We start from the raw sequence: 20,291 nt of genomic DNA, 5'->3' as shown, positions 1-20,291 counted from the left end.
TACCGGATTAAATTATTTGGCTTCAATTTTATTTAGTTTGATGTGCTCTTGGTTAAGTATTTTTAAAATTTATGCAGGATTAGGCAAAGGATCCAAACTAAAGTTTGACATTTTGAGGTTAGATTTTGCATACGTACTTTGATACTGATGTACAGGAATGTATGTATCTTGTGTAGTAATTTACAAAAAGTACCTGCTCCAAAGTTATACTTTTTTTTGTGCAAGGAAACTTTATAATTTATAAATGTTAGACATAATCTGATAAGCCTCTGAAGCTTGTACAAAACATCAAGTCAGAGCATTAGTGTTATATTGTAATAAACTATATAACTCGCCAATTTCTTTTAATCTTAATGACACTTAAGATTTGAATGCACAATTTAAGTTGCTCACATGTAACAAGATCATAATTTCTACGCTAATATCTCTAGACAACTAAAGCCAAAAACTGTTAGATTAACTGAAAGCTTGATAAAGTCCGATCTACTTATGCTAAAGTCCCTTACGTTTAAATGCTAATATAATTAATATTAACGTCATAAACTGTTGATTAAACTGTTTAAATCTTTAGTTAACTTACGTCTATGGTGAGTAAATGTTTAGTAACTTAAGGTAATCTAAAATTAGAAGTTAGTGCATTCATTTTCAAAGTACTTTATCACAATATATAAGTACTATAAGAAAAATCCTGAAAAATAAGTTTTTAGAGATTTTAATGTCTTGATATTTCATGTACCCAGCGTTTCAATTACATACAAATTAGCCACTAAATCTGTAGTCGAAACTTGCAACTTTTCGAGTTGGGTTGAGCGTTTCAACATTTTCATATCGATGCAAAGTACAGAAAACCTTTGCTGATTTGGTGGGAAAGTTTTGAATTTCAGTTGATTGCTTTAGATTTAGTTAATACTTAATTCAGTACAGTAATGCAGTAAAGATTATTTAAGAGAAATTGTAGTTTTCCCATAATAGAGTACAATACACTTTTCAAATGTCCGCCTTTGCATTAATTTCAATGTAAATATTAGCGTAATCTCTCAAGTAACTTGAGGGGACAAGCAAAAGGCCAGTTTGTCACTATGGAACAACGCAAAAGTTTTATAAATGTAATTTTGATCGTTGGTTCACGACAGTAAGCTCAGAGAGTGCACTACTTATGTTGCTGCTCTACCACTTAAAATTAAACCTTGGGATTAAATTTAGGAATTAATTGATGCAGGACAATGCATTCCTTGTACATCAGTAAATTTGTAACGAGCAATGAACGAATGGTTGGATGATGTCTGGTGTAAGTGTTACGATGAGGATCTAGTCTATCGAGAGGAATTATAGTTTCTTACTAGTGCTGTCTTTAGTGAAAAATTGGTTTGATTGCGTGCTGATTTTAATAGATCTGTATAAAGATTATCTTAGTGAGACATTTAAATTAGTTTTTCTCGGGTCAAATCAAGGTTAGCAAGTGTCTATTCCTCAGGTTAACACCAAAATTTTAATCTAAATTTAGTTTTATAGAAAGTTAGATACTGAGATTAGAGTAAACTTTGTTTAGTAGGCAGCTCTAAAAAATTTATTTTATTTCACGAAGGACAATATTAGTTTCCTTGCATCATTGGCCGAACGGGAGTCTCAAATCAAAGGGTTTTGAGAATGATTTAAATAATTATTATGCCTAAACTCATTTCATACTTGAATCGTAGATTTCTAAGATTTTTGTAATGAGTAATTTAATGCATATATGAAAAGCAAATTCACCCATCAATCAATCTAAAGTAATTTCACTTGTTTTTTGCATTAATTCTTTAAAGATTAAATCTAAAGATTTCTTTCAATAGTTGCTTAATCAGTAGCTCACTTTACCAGATTGATATATCCTAATCGCTTTTATCTATAGATTGCCAAAATTATATTAAGTTATTTTAGGAATCTTTTAATATTTTAACTTTTTACGTGGCCACATTAAGATGAGGCGATAGGCGAGGTGGTGAGTATTAGATATGCAAATATAAAAATATTCTTTATTAATATTAAGGACAAGCTTAAGGTTTTTGATATAATTATTTTCTAAGGGACAAATTTCAGGCTTGTGCTTTTACCTTACGCAATGAAATTTACAAATGATACCTAATGAATAAGATACTTTATAAATCCTATTTTTCATAAAGTTCTTTTAATAAATGGAATTAATATTTGATGAAAGAGTAAAGCCATTAGTTCCGTCCTATTGCAATATAAACACTTCGTAAGTCTGGGATTAATTCTTTTCAAATCAAATTTGTTATCTTCACTATTTATGATAGTCCAAATGCAGATAATTTGGTAAGAAGCCAACCAGTTGGGCTACATCTAGAATAACTGGAGATCGTCCACTATTACGAAGAATTTAACAGTTAAATTATTATTATCATACCCATAGATGTTTTTAACATTGCTAATAACCGTTTCAAACCATATAATGGCCTAATATAATTCAGTTTCCCAAGTTTTATTTGACATTAATTTCATGATGAATTTCTGATAATTAGACTCAAATTCAAAATATATTTAGTTCACAAAATACGTTTCAATGTAACTACGGTAATTTTCCAAATTTATTAAAAAATCTATCGACTATTAAGATCGTAAATACGAAGTTTACAATGCCAAAGATATTTCGTTGAAGGTAGACTGACTTAAGTATTCATATAAAAGAGGATGATTCCGAATAACTTAAAATCTCCTTAAGCTTGTCCATAGTTTATGGTTTAATAAAAGATGTTGAAGAGCATGTAATATCAATAAAATGTATTCAGGCTGGGCATCATTGTGTGTGTGTGTCATACTATAGACTAATTTTCATCAACTAGGCCTGATTTTCGATTAGTATGTGTGCCTGTATGATAGGAATAAATACTATGCAATATGACATTAAGGTAAAATGTATATTTGGTCATTAGCAACAGTTTAGTAGGTAGCCCTACTGTTAGATTAAGTGTTGGTCAGCTTTGTAGGTAGATCTACTGTTAGTTTAAGGGTTGTTCGGCTATGTACGCAGGGCTAGTGTTAGTTTAAGGTTTTTTCAGCTTTGTAGGTAGGCCTACTGGTAGTTTAGGGGTTGTTCAGCTTTGTAGGTAGGCCTACTGGTAGTTTAAGGGTTGTTCAGCTTTGTAGGTAGGCCTACTGGTAGTTTAAGTGTTGTTCAGCTTTGTAGGCAGGCCTACTGTTAGTTTAAGGGTTGATCAGCTTTGTAGGTAGGCCTACTGTTAGTTTAGGGGTTGATCAGCTTTGTAGGTAGGTTTACTGTTAGTTTACGGATTGTTCAGCTTTGTAGGTAGGCCTACTGGTAGTTTAAGGGTTGTTCAGCTTTGTAGGTAGGCCTACTGTTAGTTTACGGATTGTTCAGCTTTGTAGGTAGGCCTACTGTTAGTTTAGGGGTTGTTCAGCTTTGTAGGTAGGCCTACTGTTAGTTTACGGATTGTTCAGCTTTGTAGGTAGGCCTACTGGTAGTTTAAGGGTTGTTCAGCTTTTTAGGCAGGCCTACTGTTAGTTTAAGGGTTGATCAGCTTTGTAGGTAGGCCTACTGTTAGTTTAGGGGTTGATCAGCTTTGTAGGTAGGTTTACTGTTAGTTTAGGGGTTGATCAGCTTTGTAGGTAGGCCTACTGTTAGTTTACGGGTTGTTCAGCTTTGTAGGTAGGCCTACTGTTAGTTTAAGGGTTGATCAGCTTTGCAGGTAGGCCTACTGTTAGTTTACGGATTGTTCAGCTTTGTAGGTAGGCCTACTGTTAGTTCAAGGGTGGTTCAGCTTTTTAGGTAGGCCTACTGTTAGGTTAAGGGTTGATCAGCTTTGTGGGTAGGCTTACTGTTAGGTTAAGGGTTGTTTAGCTTTTAAGAAAATCTTAAATTAGACTTTCTCCACGTAACTTTCAAAAGGGGTCTTATTTGAGAATGTGTTACACATGGAACTGAATTGACTTTTGTGGTCCACGTGCAAGGTTAATGTGTACTTCGGTCCGATCTGCCTATCTGCTAGGAGGAGTAGTAAGGATTGTCAGGGCAGTGGTTTGCACGTGTCTTCTCCTTTGCCCGACTCAATCCTGCACATGAAATGGGACGGATGAGAGATGCCTTTGGGCAGTTGTGGTTCCTGTCTGCTTTTGAGAGAGCAAAAGGTTTCTGGAGTAATTGATTGCGGTGGAATTCCACTATAAGACTGATGAGGTTTTCACTCCCACCCATTGTTTCATTTAATGATGGTTTCTAAATGAAAATTTAGATTTGAAAAGATATCCCCTTGCTCTGTTTACAATCTAAAATGTAATCATTTGAAATTTCCTAAGTTTCTATTTATGACTTGCTATTTTCATTAAAATCTAAAGTATCAACTAACTAGAATACTATAACATTATCTTGAAAAGACATAATATTCTTGGCATATTTAACTCACAATCATTGCATTAATGTCTGTAAGATTTTCAATAAAACATTTCAAAAGAGAAGGAAAAGGAAAGCATTCAAGGGCCTGGTGACTTTGTTCGTTCAAATACAAAATGCCTAATCAATTTTCTGTTACCAGGTGGGAAGGGGCGGGCCTTGGTGGGCTTTCCATTTCCTTCTCTTTTTTTTTATTGAAAACTTAATTAATTTATACAATCATGACACTTTTAACCTCAAATGTTTAACTTCAAAACTTTTCCAATGTTCAGAAAAATCAAAGATAACTAATTAACTCAGTATCCCATGTTATGAGATCTGAAATATCCGTTTTCTGTAGTTGGTTGAGTTTGTTGTTAGAAAACGAGATTAAAGAAGAATTTGATATAGTTAGTCTTTGACTGCAGTGTATTCATATTTATACTTAATACTGCTATTGAGTGTATTGAAACCTGTCCTGTGTATGACACCCAATCTTCTACAATAAAAGACTTGATCGAAACTTATTTGTTTTTCTTAATTCATAATTTATAAATTTAATTTTACCACAGAATAATAGTCGACTCAGTCGACAATGCTTAAACCCAGAGTAAAAGTAACTGAATTTGAGGCTATGAATTATCATCATATGACTAGAGTTGTCAGGATTGAATATACTGAGAATTGGACTAAACATGAACACCATAGTGCAGAGTCTTCATTTTGACAATACTTCCATACCAAGAGTCAGTATATATTTCTCTATCACCAGTGGAATAGTGAACGAGCTCTGTACATTGGAAGGGAATAAACCAGTCTTATAATGAAAACTTGTGGTTTATGATAGTCAAAGGCAAGGTTTTTTATACTTCATGGGGTCTCTGGTCTTTCAGAGGAGAGAGAAAACAGGCATTTTACTAATACCAGAAGAGGGAGGGGGCCGACTGGGGAGAACACTCAGTCATATGAACGTTAGATTAAGGAGAACACTCCATGTAACAGAAATTTTTATATTTTTTTTTATATTTTTTTCCAATATATTTCTTTGTATTATAGATGTAATTTGATATATTATGGATGTAATGAAAATAAATAAATTTTATATAAGTTTTTATTTCTTTTATTCACATCTTTAGTTTCATAATTTATATACATTGCAACAAATTTGGTCAAAGTTTTCCTGCTCTCCTAAACATAACTACTGTAACTTCTATTTTATACATTATTACTGAATCTTCTATTCATACATTACTACTGTATATTCTATTCATACTGTGTCTTTGTTTATAAATTGCTACTGTATCTTGTAATTTTTAAGTGAAAATACAGCTGTTTTAACAATGAAAACCGCAGAAAAGACATTAGCCATGCAAAGTGCAAAAGATTTGTAATAGTAAAGTAAAATACATTATAGAAGACATCTTGAGGCATTCAAGGCTAAGCCATGGATGTTTTTTTATGTCTTCCATAATGTATTTTACTTTCCAATTACAAATCTCTTGCACTTTACAGGGCTAATGTCTTTTCTGCGGTTTTCATAGTTAAAATAGCTGTATTTTCAGTTCAAAATAACATAATACAGTAGAAATTCATAAACAAAAGATACAGTAGTAATGTCTGACGAGAAGCTGGAGTAGTAATGTATAAATAGAAGATACAGTAATAACGTATGGATAGAAATGGTAGTAATGCATAAATTGAAGATACAGTATCACTATATAAATAGAAGATACAGGAAGCAATATATAAACAGAAGCAATGCATAAGAAGACAATAAAATCACAATATAAAAAGATTACTGATAAGTTGAAATATTATTCAAACTTTAAATACAACTTTACTATATATATAAGAGTACAATAGCCATATAAAGACCACTTGCCTGACTTATTTTCCTTAAATCTAAACCATCTTAGAATGACAACTGAAAGTGCAAATGAAAACAATTCTGATCATGTTGATTCTAAGCAATGTCTGCATGATTTGGTTTCCACCACAAGGGAAATAAAAGTTTTAAATCCCTAATGCTTCAAGCACCAATGTTTTCAGAAGTTACCTAATAGTGGCATACTTCAAACCAGCAAGATATAAGCTCCTCCCCTCATTTCGTATGCTTTATTCAACCCTTCCTCCAAACAGCTTGAAAATTTCGTGCAGTCATTAAAGTTTATGAATATTGTCCACCTAAGGAAACAATCTGGAAGCTACCCTCTCCAATAAGATGAAATTTAAGTTATTTCCTAAATATTTCCTCAATTTAAATCTAAAATATTTTATCAATGAAATAATTCCTCTAAATCTTTATCAAAGACTACCAAGAGGTATGTCTTAACTAGACTGCCTTTCTAGAATGGATCTACTCGTATAAACAATCCCCTTGAGTCTCATTAAAAGCTATTCCTACATCAATCACTATTACTTTCGTTATGAAAGCACAAATTATTCAAAGTCATTTGTAAATACAAATCCCTTAAAACTGGTCCCTGAACTTTTCATCTTAAAATCCTGACCTGATAAACATCTGCACTTTCTTTCCTAAAATTCATATGGAGTCCCATTTAATAATAAAATTAATCAAAATATTTTACCTTTAAGCCTTTCTTAATTATTTTGATTTAAACTAATAAATTTCTGTACTTTACCTTCTGTCATACTTCATTGACGCCATGACATTTTTTCTTATGTATTCCTTCAAAACAACTGAACCTTTTATTTCTAGTTTTATAGCAACTCTTTCCTTAAATCTTCCAATCAATAAGTTCTTTGAGATTTTTTAACAAATAGTTCTAACATACATTCTTTCCTAGACCTTAAATCCAACAACTATCCTTAAGAATCTATAAATAATCTAATAATATTTCTTAATTCTTATCTACCCATTCTCTTAACTTATAACTCTACCATTAATTTATAAATCGGTCCTAACTTCAAACCTTTTGAAAACTGAAGTCTTTAACAATTTATTCCCAGATAACAAAACTGAAGCTTTAATCTTCCTTATGTCTTTCCATCAAGTTATTTGACCTACATTATGTAATTAGTGATGTGAAGCAGATTACATAAGGTCATTACAAGTAATATAGGCATAAAAACATTGCTTAAAATCAGTTATTTTTTAGCAAAACAGTGGTCATTCTATGGCTTACTATCCAAAACTAACAACTCTAAGAACATCAAGTTTAGGACAAATTCTCAGCTACTTTGAACAAGGATCTTACATGTGACTGCTGTAATGTTCCACAAAGGATTTTTCTTTTAGAAATTTAATCAAGTTTCTATTAAAAGTAAAATTTGAGAAGAAAATAAATGGAGAATGATGGATAAAAAAGGACGTCTTAACTTTATTGAAATTAAAATACATTTCAACAATTTTTTCTTCAACAGAACGGGAACTTACTGAAAACCTGAATTCTATGTTAGAGAGAGAGAGAGAGAGAGAGAGAGAGAGAGAGAGAGAGAGAGAGAGAGAGAGAGAGAGAGAGAGAGAGAGAGAGAGAGAGAGAATTCAATATGCAATTTTCTACCTAGTAATAATAATTTAACAGATCTCCATCAGATACTATCATGTACAGTATACAGGATTTCAAAATTGCTATGATAATTTTAAACAACTTTACTTTAATTCTCACTGGCTTATGGCATTGCATTTCAAAACTTAAAATAAGAATTATCTCAATCTTAATGTTATATTTTAAACTGTAAAATCATAAATGAAAACCACTGAAGACAAATTATTCATGCAGAAACTTAAGTCAATTTCTTAATGAATCAAATAGATGGATTCGACAAGATTCTCTTTAGCATTTAAATAAAAATAGCTATGGTATCAATGCTTGTACTACAGTATAGGGGTAGATAGTATAAGATGAAATTCAGTAAGATTTTAGCCTATTTTGAATGACTTTCAACATGTGGACCAACTTCGACACCACGAACTCTCCAGTCATTAGTTAGGGCAACTAAAGGTTATCGAATAGAATGATAATGTAATATTAAAGAAATAAGCTTAATTTCAAAATGCAAGAAAATACATTTAAACTTTAAGATAAACTATTAACCAAGTCTAAATGGGATGAAGTACGAAGTTAAAGAATGGTATGAAGTTACAGTTCAAAGAATTTCAAACAATGCATATAATAGGTTTCAGATGTTAGAGCGTGGAAAACAAAGCTAATAACCCAGCAGTCACACGTATTGATAACTTGCTTAAAATAGTTACATAAATTCACAGATATCACTCATTGACTTAACACTCCAGAACAGGAATGTCAAACTCAAATTCTTTCGAGGGCCAATTATGCATGACTATGGTCTCGAGGACCATCAAAGATTAGGTAATTATTTATTGACAAGACTGATAATGTTTTATGCAGGTCATCGTATTTCAGCAAAAATACATTTTGGATCATTTTAAGAGTTTATTTACATTTTCTCAGTTATAACAATTATAGCTATAGTCCATTTTTTTTAGCGATTCATATTTGCACCGACTCGCAACGGTGCCCTTTTAGCTCAGAAAAGTTTCCTGGTCGCTGATTGGTTAGAATTATCTTGTCCAACCAATCAGCGATCAGGAAACTTTTCCTAGCTAAAAGGGCACCGCTGAGAGTCGGTGCAAATATGACTCGCTAAAAGAAATGAACGTTGAAAAATTTAGTCATCTTGAGGGCCACATTTAGCCCACCGGCCTCGGGTTTGACATTTCTGTTCTAGAGAAAACTCTAGACTTTAAATTGATAAAAAATCTAATGGGGGAATAATTTCAATGATATTTATAGGACATTTTCTCTGATATTAATAAAAAATCTAATGGGGGAATAATTTCAATGTTATTTATGGGACATTTTCTCTGATATTAATAAAAAATCTAATGGGGGAATAATTTCAATGATATTTATAGGACATTTTCTCTGATATTAATAAAAAATCTAATGGGGGAATAATTTCAATGATATCTATAGGACATTTTCTCTGATATTAATAAAAAATCTAATGGGGGAATAATTTCAATGATATCTATAGGACATTTTCTCTGATATTAATAAAAAATTGGGGGAATAATTTCAATGTTATTTATAGGACATTTTCTCTGATATTAATAAAAAATCTAATGGGGGAATAATTTCAATGTTATTTATAGGACATTTTCTCTGATATTAATAAAAAATCTAATGGGGGAATAATTTCAATGATATTTATAGGACATTTTCTCTGATATTAATAAAAAATCCAATGGGGGAATAATTTCAATGTTATTTATAGGACATTTTCTCTGATATTAATAAAAAATATAATGGGGGAATAATTTCAATGATATTTATAGGACATTTTCTCTGATATTAATAAAAAACCTAATGGGGGAATAATTTCAATGTTATTTATAGGACATTTTCCCTGATATTAAAGTCCCTAAGCATAACGTGTTTTCCTGCTTCACAGGACATGTTTAGAGAATACCTTTAGTGATCAAATTAATTTTCATAACTAATCAAGGTTTTAAATTATTTCACACCTTTCTGCAAAGTCAATTACTAACCTTATTATAAAAAATAATTACTTTCAAATACTGTAGCTTATATGAATCTCGTTCCTTTTAGGTTTGAACAACCTTAAAACCTAAAACCTTCCTCTAAGGCTAATTTAACTTGAGAGACTTCGTAGGAATATTCAGATGGTCTTAAATTACAGAGAAGCTTAAATATCAAAACTTTAAATTCTTTCAGTGCTTAAAAAGGAAAATACTTCAAATGTTTATGCCATAAAAACCAATTTTGAAAATTTTTAACCATATGAAGTACTTAGATAGGACTTGATAAGGCTTAAAGAAATTAATCAAATTTTAAGATTAAAATATGATTGGTCAAAAGTAAATCTTCGGAGTGGAAATTCAATTCTTGTATGAATGATTCAAGATTGAACTAATCTAAATAAATTTGGTCAAGAACAAGAAATATTTCTACATATAAGACTTTTAAAAGGAAATTGAAGATTCGGCTTGTCGACAGCATAAGTTGTAGAGGGTCCAGAAATCTCTATTTTTCTTGAAGAATTCCTCTCTTCTTGCCATGGGTTCTTTCATCCTGTGAAAAGAAAATTGAAATATCAGTTTGACATATGAATGGTTATTTTTTCTACACAAAATCATCTGGACACTAATACAGCTAGAGATCTATAACATAAATTGCCCTCTTATTCCAATAAAGTAATCATTTGCATGAACCACTCAACCAATCTATCTATTTACCAAGGCACTTCCCCCAATTTTGGGGGATAGCCGACATCAAACAAATAAAAAAAGGGAACATTTCCTCTCTACGTTCCTCTCAGCCTGACGAGGGATTCAGCCGAGTTTGGCTGGTACTGTACTGCTCAACAAATACATTCATACATATACCAAGGCACTTCCCCCAATTTTGGGGGGTAGCCGACATCAAACAAATGAAAGAAAAAAGGGAACCTCTCCTCTCTACGTTCCTCCCAGCCTGACAAGGGACTCAACCGAGTTCAGCTTGTACTGCTAGGGTGCCACAGCCCACCCTCCCCCGTTATCCACCACTGATGAAGCTTCATAACGCTGAATCCCCTACTGCTGCTACCTCCGCGGTCATCTAAGGCACCGGAGGAAGCAGCAGGGCCTACTGGGACTGTATTTACAATCTTGTGAGACATCTGCTCAAAAAATACCCCAAAATAAAGTCCTAAATCGAAGTAGTTTCAAATTTTCATCTAACCACAGAATTACTCCAATCATCTTTACAACAAAACTCTCAAAACCTATACGTTGATCCCCTACACATTTACTGTCCAAATCCACTGAGTTACATCCTAAGATGTAAAGTTGTTCAGCTTCATTGCATGGTTCAACTATGGATTAGTATCTCTTGCCTAACCTTAACATTAATCCTTTTGCGAATCTATCCTACATCAAGCCATAAGCCTGTTCCAGTAAAAAACAAGGGACATCTATAATTAAATCCATTGAACCTACAGCTACTCATTGTTAACATTTATATTTATCCAATGAATAATCTACCATAGTTAAAGAGTGTGACTAAAATGTCACACCTTAAACACATGGTTTTAACAGCCCACTGAATATAAAGATTGTTTTCATTGGATAACCCATGCAGCAGCATCAAAATATTCAACCTATCCTTCCATAACACCTTGACTTTGTTAGTCTACTAACCAAAAAGCTTCCTACATTATCATAAAAGTAATAATAATGATTATTATTATTATTATTATCGTTCACTTACTAAAGTACAACCCTAGTTGGAAAAGTGGGATGCTATAAGGCCGAGGGCTCCATCAGGGAAAATAGCCCAGCGAGGAAAGTTAATAAGTTAAATACAAGAGAAGTAATTAACAAGCAACTATGTACGTCGTAGACTAAGTAACATTATATGAGTAATATGTATAGCAACTGTCTGTACGTCATGAGGTGAAGACGTGTCGCTCGTCGCTCCGTGAATTGTAGAATCTATCTTGAAAGGTTCATTGTGCAGAACAGTGGTTACCATAGTGCGTTTGTGTACTTGTAATCTATGGTGGCTGCCAGAGTAAACAAAAGCCAGGATTCCAACACAGGCCATGTGATTACCTGTGCTGCCTGTAGCTTGGGTGATGACATGACACACTCCATCCAGTGTGGTGAGTGTAAGGAATGGATTCACTACTACTGTTCAAAATTGCCCTTATACAACCTAATGTGTCTCCTGAAAACCACCAGGAAATATACCTGTGAGAAGTGTTGTGTGTCCAAGTATCTGGATGAAGATTGGGAAAATGTAGCACAGGAAGCACAAAAGGCAATAGATGAGCAGGCAAGCTCCAGGGGGACTTTATTACAATCAAACCTGCAAGAGAACCATAAGGGTACAGCTGATGCCATGTGTTCCCAGACCCCACCACCCCGGCAACATGGAGCCATGACCCTGGGTGACACCCCATAGAACCTGGACCTCATTCTACCTCAATGGTCACAGGAGCAGCCTGGCCCCACATATTCTAGGGACACCAATACACCTGTAAGTACAGCAGTAGCCAACCTAGAAAATATACAATCCCATCCACCCAGCATGACTGAACCCCGCCCATCTACCACAGCCCCCCCCCCCCCCCCCCAACGTGTATGTAGGTACTACAGACGAGGATACTGCAAATATGGTGCAAGTGGGAAGGGCTGCAGCTATGGCCACCCTAAACCATGCCAAAAATATGTGAGTCATGGTTTTAGAGATGAGAGGGGATGCACCCTAGGTAGGAACTGCCCCAGCTATCATCCTGGGCTCTGTAGAAATTCAGTGCAGAAAAGAGAATGTTTTAAGGAGGGGTGCAAGCTTACCCATATAAAGGGAACAAAAAGGCAGAAAGCATGGATCCAGAGCCCTGCCGAAAATGAACAACCCTCCAGGTCAGCAAGCACATCGACACCTTCTCTTCCACCACAAGAGCCCCACAAAAGCAATTTTTTAGAAATGTTCATGGAGATGAAAGCACACATGGCAAACATGAACAAAGTTGTAGAGGCTCAGGGACTTGTATTGCAGAACTTCATGAGGCAAACACCCCAGAAAAATCAACTACCACAAGTACTCCCAGCAGTAGTGTCACCCATGACCCCAACCTGGGCTTGGCCCAGAGACGGGGCACTACATTAGAAAAATTCCTAGTGGGCAATATTCGAGGTCTATACCCCAAGGCAGCTCAAAGCAAGATATCATTCATAAGAGAGCTGGCCTGGGAGGAGGACTTTATGTTTATTGCCCTCACTGAAACCCACCTATCTGAAGGAATAAAGGAGCCTGAAATACACATCAGAAATTACACCTCCTTCCGGACAGATAGGAAAGGAAGAACACATGGCGGCACAATCATTTTCTTGAGGGATGACATTGCTCCAAACTCAATACCCCTCTTGTCATACTCAGACGGCCAAATTGAACTGCAAGCCATACAAATCCAGCAACATAATATAGTGATTATAAACTGCTACCATCCACCTGGCAGCTGTTCTAGAAACTTCAGTGGTGCCATGGAAGCTCTCAGTCGCCTACTGGACTCCCTGCCAGTTCCTACACCTGACGTCATCCTCACTAGAGACTTCAACTTTCCCTTCCTGAAGTGGCCCAAAGGAACCCAAACTGGGAGCACCCTCACTGATAAGTCTCAAGCCGAACTGCTCCTGTCCATTACAAACTCCTCCTTTCTCATTCAGATGGTGTCCATACCAACCAGAGGAAACAATATACTTGACCTGTTTTTCACCAATAACAGTGATGCAATTAACTACGTCTCAGCTGAAAGGACTATCTTCTCTGACCATAATCTCCTCAAGATACACACTACTTACAACAAATCACATTCCCCAGAAATGGCTACACCAACAGAGAAGAACCCTTTCTCCAAACTAGACTTCTTAAGCAGTCAAGTGAATTGGGATCTCCTAAATGCCCAACTACAGTGAACTGACTGGGAGTCAGAACTCCATGTTGGCAACCCTGAGGTAATGCTGAATGACTTTCTAAAAACCATCCTCAGGGCCTGTGAAGGTAATGTGCCAACAATAAAACTGCCAGCCACCAGAAGAAGCCATATACCAAGGGACAGAAAAGTGCTTATGAGGCGACGGGCGAACTTAAATAGACAAATGCAAACGACAAAGAGTGACACCCGGAAAAACTCGCTGCAAGCTAAGATCTCACATATAGAAAATGAACTCAAGGATTCAAACGAGAAGCAACGTGACTGGGAAGAAACGCAGGCAGTGTGCATTATCAAGGCCAACCCTAAATTTTTCTTTAAGTACTGCAAGAAATTTTCCAAAACGCAAGTCAAGGTTGGACCACTTCCGGCAGCAAATGGGATGATGTCAAACACCCCGAGGAAACATGCCAGATTCTCTCCCAGGAAGTATACCAGTCTTCTCGCAACCTACACCTGCCAAGATTGTTCTCGAACCTGCCGAGTTCTCTAAGGTGCACACCCAACATCACCTGACTCTCGTGAACATCCCTTTCACCATAACTGATGTACAGGAAGCCATCAGTGAATTAAAAATCAACTCTGCTGCTGAACCAGATGGTGTGCGATCCATCCTTTTACTAAGATGCAAGGAAGCTCTGGCGCTCCCTCTCTACAAAATCTGGCGCTGCTCCCTGGACACTGGCATTATACCATCAATATTAAAAGAGGCCATCATCTCCCCAATCCACAAAGGGGGAGATAGAAGCCAAGCCAAAAGCTACAGGCCAGTGGCCCTCACCTCCCACCTCATCAAAGTATGAGAAAATATTAAGAAACAAGATCATTAGCCACCCTGAGGAAAACAGCTTGATGAGTAACCCTCAGCATGGCTTTCGTAAGGGAAGGTCTTGTCTTTCCAACCTCTTGGCCCACTATGAGTGGCTGAAGGCAAAAATGTAAACTAGGTCAACTTAGACTTTGCTAAGGCCTTCGACCGAGTGGACCACGGCATCCTTCTCCACAAGCTGAGGGCCATGGGGATAGCAGGGAAGCTGGATGTGTGGCTGCACAGCTTCCTTACCAACAAGACTCAGGCAGTAGCTGTTGACGGCCACAAGTCACAGCCTGAGAAAGTCATCAGCGGAGTCCCCCAAGGCTCTGTTCTTGGCCCCCTACTCTTCCTGGCCCTGATGGCCGGCATTGAAAAAGAGTCACGGGCTCCTTCCTGTCCTCCTTTGCTGACGACACAACCCTAAGCCACAGGATCAGTGTGTCTGAGAATGTTGTCTAGCTGCAGGCAAACATCCAGAGGGTCTTCCACTGGACTGACACAAACAACATACAATTCAATGAGGATAAATTTGAAATAATGAGACTGGGGCCCAATACTGAACTCATCCACTCCGAGTTGCTGACAAAAACACAGCAGCCAATCCCACCCAGCGATGCAGTCAAGTGCCTTGGCGTCCTCATGGACAATGATGCCACCTTCCAGCAGCCCATCAAGGACACCGCCACTAGGGCCAGGCGCATGGTTGGCTGGGTTCTGCGTACCTTCCATTCAAGGGAGTAGGAGGTCATGCTGACACTGTGGAAGACCCTCATACAGCCAATCCTTGACTACTGCAGCCAGCTGTGGTCTCCCCATAAACAGGGAGACATACAGGAGCTAGAGTCAGTCCAGAGGAGTTTCACAAGATCAATTAAAGGAATGAGGGAGCTCAACTATTGGCATCGCCTGCAAAAGCTGGGACTCTACTCTCAACAGAGAAGAAGAGAGAGATATAGAATAATATACACCTGGAAAATCTTGGAGAGGCAGGTGCCTGACCCTACCCCTGACTTACTGAGGGCACGTGAAAGTGAGCGTTCTGGGCGCTCATGTGCAAGACAAAGCCTCTACTCCAGGACACCAGTGAGGATAAAAACGCTCCTTGCCTCCAGCCTCACCCACAACGGCCCCAGACTGTTCAATACACTGCCGAGAAATGTCAGACACACCACAGGCTACTCAGTCGCCAAATTCAAGAAAGCACTTGACACCTTCCTGCAGACGCTGCCAGATGAGCCTCCTGTGCCAGGCTACACAGCGTGCTGCAGGGCAGCCACAAACTCTGTGCCAGACCAGATCACCCCCATGAAGAAGGACTCGCGGACTGGCGTCAGTGGACGACCACCACAGCTGTGAGGAAGACCCTCTAAATTCGACCAAGTATACCAAGTAAGTAAGAATAGCAAAATTATATCTTGTCTTTCTACTACTTACTCGTTATTCATGATCATGTTCATGACGTCAACATCAAAATCTAATGTTTATCTTGTTACTTCTCTTAAGTCAATTATGATAAATACACCAATTCTGTTTAAGAATTCAATTAATTGAGCAGTATTCAACCTCGAGATCAAATGGAAACCATTATCTAATTCTCGCATTTAAAATAAGGGAAATTTATTTTTTCTATCACCAGCATATTACCATATCACAAAAAAAACACAAACAATCGTGCCAACATATATTTGTTCGTTCACAATCAGGGCTCATGAGCTGTCCGACTCCAGAGTCTCTAGGTCAGTGGTTCCTAAACTGGGGGAAAATTCCCTATCACACGCTTTCCCTATGTCCATAAACGCAACATACACCTTCCTTTTGCTAAATATTTCTTCCATATCTGCCTAACTGTAAAAAAAAATCTGATCCACACATCTCTTACCTCTTCTTAAAACCACCCTACACTTCTTCGATTGCCTCCTCGTCTTTTATCCCTGATTCTATTAATTAATACTCTACCATACACTTTTCCAACCACACTCAAGCTGATACCCTGTGAATTACAACACACACACACATCTCCCTTACCTTTGTATAGCGGAACAATACCTGCACACACCCAGTACACCGATACCAATGATAACATATACCTATAGTAAACATTCTCACCAACCATTCAAGTACAGTCACACAACTTTCCGTTAACAACTCGGCCTTCAAGCCATCCATACCAGGTGCTTTTCATGACCAGGTTCTATCTAGGGGGACTGATATTGGATTAAATAATTGGGTCAGTTATTTTAACGACAGTTGTCAAATTGAAAGGGAAAAATGTATGTAAGCAATCCCAAAGCATCTCCTATTACAGCCCCCACACTCTCTCTCTCTCTCTCTCTCTCTCTCTCTCTCTCTCTCTCTCTCTCTCTCTCTCTCTCTCTCTCCTCTCTCTCTTTCAGAAAATAACCTACCATTCAAGGTATGTTACGAGATTATATAATTACTAAATATATAAAATATCCCTTGAACGTTTGAAATATTTACACCTTGCACTTTTGACCAATTCTAAACAACTGTATGGAAAAGTGATAAATTCTACTGAATAAAAATCATAAAATGGTAAAGTTTTATCAATTTCTTATTAGTTTCAACCCAGAATATCAGAAGGAAATTAGAGGGGCACTCAGCAGAGTGCAGACCTCTTCCGCAACAGCTTATTTCTCGACCTTTTCTTCAACTTTGACCTTTGACTTTAACATGTATTTATTGCCGTTGATTTTCATACACTCAAATATGAACCAAGTTTGAATTCTCTGTAACAACGATGTCCAAACTTGTGGCAGATTACGTGAATTGGACATTTTGCTTGACCGTGACCTTGATTTTTTACCTTGACCTTCCAAAATTTAATCATTTCCAGCTTTTTACATAACAGTTAATCCCTGCGAGTTTCATTACTCTACGATTGAAATTGTGGCTAGGAAGCTGTTCACAAACACGCACACAAACAAACAACCACAAACAAGGGATAAAACATAACCCCCTTCTAACTTCGTTGGTGGTGGTAATAAAAAAAAAACCAATAACACTAAGAATGTATAAAAATACCTCCATTCCAACCCCCACATCCACAAGCAACAAGACTCTAACCATTTCCAGCAAAAACATCCCACAGAAAAAATATTGAATTAAATAATGTGATATTATGAACATTAAATTGTCTAAATCCTTGTATCCACGCATTGGATATCCTTAAGTATACCTAAAGTATGTAAATTAATTTACCAGCAAAAATACCTTATGAATATAAATGATTATATTAAAACCTTTTTTTTTTTTTTCAAAATACTTACTGTCAATATTTTGGACAACCTCTTCCTAACGTCTGCTGCTACTACGTCCTCAAGGAGCAATCAGACAACGTCCCGCCCCCTCAATGATCCTTCCGCTGTTTGGGCTGGTATGTCGAGGAATGTCTGAAAGAAAAATCAAGATGTTGAAAGGGCAAAGAACCGATCTGTCAATGCTAGAATTACATCGAAATGTTATGAAACAATAACTTATTACTTTGCGTGAAGAGGAAAATAATGATGTTCACCTAGGTCCCTTCCCCTCAATGAAGGTATGATTTTGAACCCCCCCCTCTCTCTCTCTCTCTCTCTCTCTCTCTCTCTCTCTCTCTCTCTCTCTCTCTCTCTCTCCTCTCTCTCTCTCTCTCTCTTTTCCTGGAACTCACCCTGACAACAGGGTAAAATTACTGACCTCATTTAAGTCATCCCCTGAAAACATAGTACAATTATTGACCTAATTTAAGTCATCCCTTGACAACATGGTACATTATTGACCTTATTTAAGTCATCCCCTGACAACATAGTACAATTATTGACCTTATTTAAGTCATCCCCTGACAACATGGTACAATTATTGACCTAATTTAAGTCATCCCCTGACAACATAGCACAAGTATTGACCTCATTTAAGTCATCCCCTGACAACAGGGTACAATTATTGACCTCATTTAAGTCGTCCCCTGACAACAGGGTACAATTATTGCCCTCATTTAAGTCGTCCTCTGACAACAGGGTACAATTATTGACCTCATTTAAGTCATCCCCTGACAACAGGGTACAATTATTGACCTCATTTAAGTCGTCCTCTGACAACAGGGTACAATTATTGACCTAATTTAAGTCATCCCCTGACAACAGGGTACAATTATTGACCTCATTTAAGTCGTCCCCTGACAACAGGGTACAATTATTGACCTCATTTAAGTCGTCCTCTGACAACAGGGTACAATTATTGACCTCATTTAAGTCATCCCCTGACAACAGGGTACAATTATTGACCTCATTTAAGTCGTCCTCTGACAACATGGTACAATTATTGACCTAATTTAAGTCATCCCTTGACAACATGGTACAATTATTGACCTAATTTAAGTCATCCCCTGACAACAGGGTACAATTATTGACCTCATTTAAGTCGTCCTCTGACAACATGGTACAATTATTGACCTCATTTAAGTCTTTCTCTGACAACATGGTACAATTATTGACCTAATTTAAGTCATCCCCTGACAACATAGCACAAGTATTGACCTCATTTAAGTCATCCCCTGACAACAGGGTACAATTATTGACCTCATTTAAGTCGTCCCCTGACAACAGGGTACAATTATTGACCTCATTTAAGTCGTCCTCTGACAACAGGGTACAATTATTGACCTCATTTAAGTCATCTCCTGACAACAGGGTACAATTATTGACCTCATTTAAGTCGTCCCCTGACAACAGGGTACAATTATTTACCTCATTCAAGTCAAACGAGGAACATTGAATGTAGACACGGCAAAATATTTGAACATTCAACTACTCCAATGCCACGACTATTAAGGAAGACGAGAGAGTAACAAGAACGAGAAAGCTTGATCAATGATAAGCGTATCAGAGTAACTTACGCAACAGCCTCGTTTAGCAATCCTATGGGATATGGATAGCACAAGAAAGAATTGCGTATTCATGGCAAACGCTTGTTTTGGTCAAGAGAATTTGAACTAGGCATTTAACTAATAGAAAAAGGATCAACTGGGCATAACCAAATTCATTTACGAAGCCAAAACGATTTTTTACCTAGGAGTGCTGGCCAGCAAATTGCGATTTTATAATGCTGAGTCTACGTTAGAGAAATGGGTCTGGATAAGGCAGTCCTTGTAATGAAGGCAAGAGTTGAAAGCAAATTTCAGGGGAAGATACAATGATAATGTGTGTGACCTATGCAAAGATGAAGAGGATACTACAGAACATTTATTTTCATTCCCAAAATTAGGACAGTCAATATAATTATAATCATTATTACTTGTTAAGCTACAACCCTAGTTGGAAAAGTAGGATGCTATAAGCCCTGGGGCTCCAACAGAGAAAATAGCCCAGTGAGGAAATGAAACAAGGACATCCAGAAAATTTTAAGAACAGTAACAACATTAAAATACAAATTTCCTATATCAACAAAGAACACTTTAACAAAACAAAAGGAAGAAAAATAAGATAGAATGGTGTGCCTGAGTATACCCTCAAGCAAGTGAACTCTGACCCAAGACAGTAGAAGACCATAGTACAGAGGCTATGGCACTACCCAAGACTAAAATACAAGATATAAGCATAGGTATGT

The 20,291-nt window shown here is 36.7% G+C and overlaps 1 long non-coding RNA gene across 1 annotated transcript; it reads right to left on the bottom strand.

The window, feature by feature from the left end:
- Window positions 1-10,270: 10,270 nt before the first annotated feature.
- LOC137622291 (uncharacterized) lies at window positions 10,271-18,099 on the bottom strand. The gene is made up of 2 exons (XR_011040409.1): window positions 17,975-18,099; window positions 10,271-10,467 (listed from the first exon to the last, which is right to left on the bottom strand). It is a non-coding gene; the product is annotated as an uncharacterized lncRNA (long non-coding RNA).
- Between the last annotated feature and the right edge of the window lie 2,192 nt (window positions 18,100-20,291).

This window comes from Palaemon carinicauda, chromosome 2 (genome assembly GCF_036898095.1).
Source record: "Palaemon carinicauda isolate YSFRI2023 chromosome 2, ASM3689809v2, whole genome shotgun sequence".
In the NCBI taxonomy this organism is placed as follows: domain Eukaryota; kingdom Metazoa; phylum Arthropoda; class Malacostraca; order Decapoda; family Palaemonidae; genus Palaemon; species Palaemon carinicauda.
The sequence above is the reverse complement of the archived record's forward strand: the minus strand, read 5'-3'. Positions and strand labels throughout refer to the sequence as shown.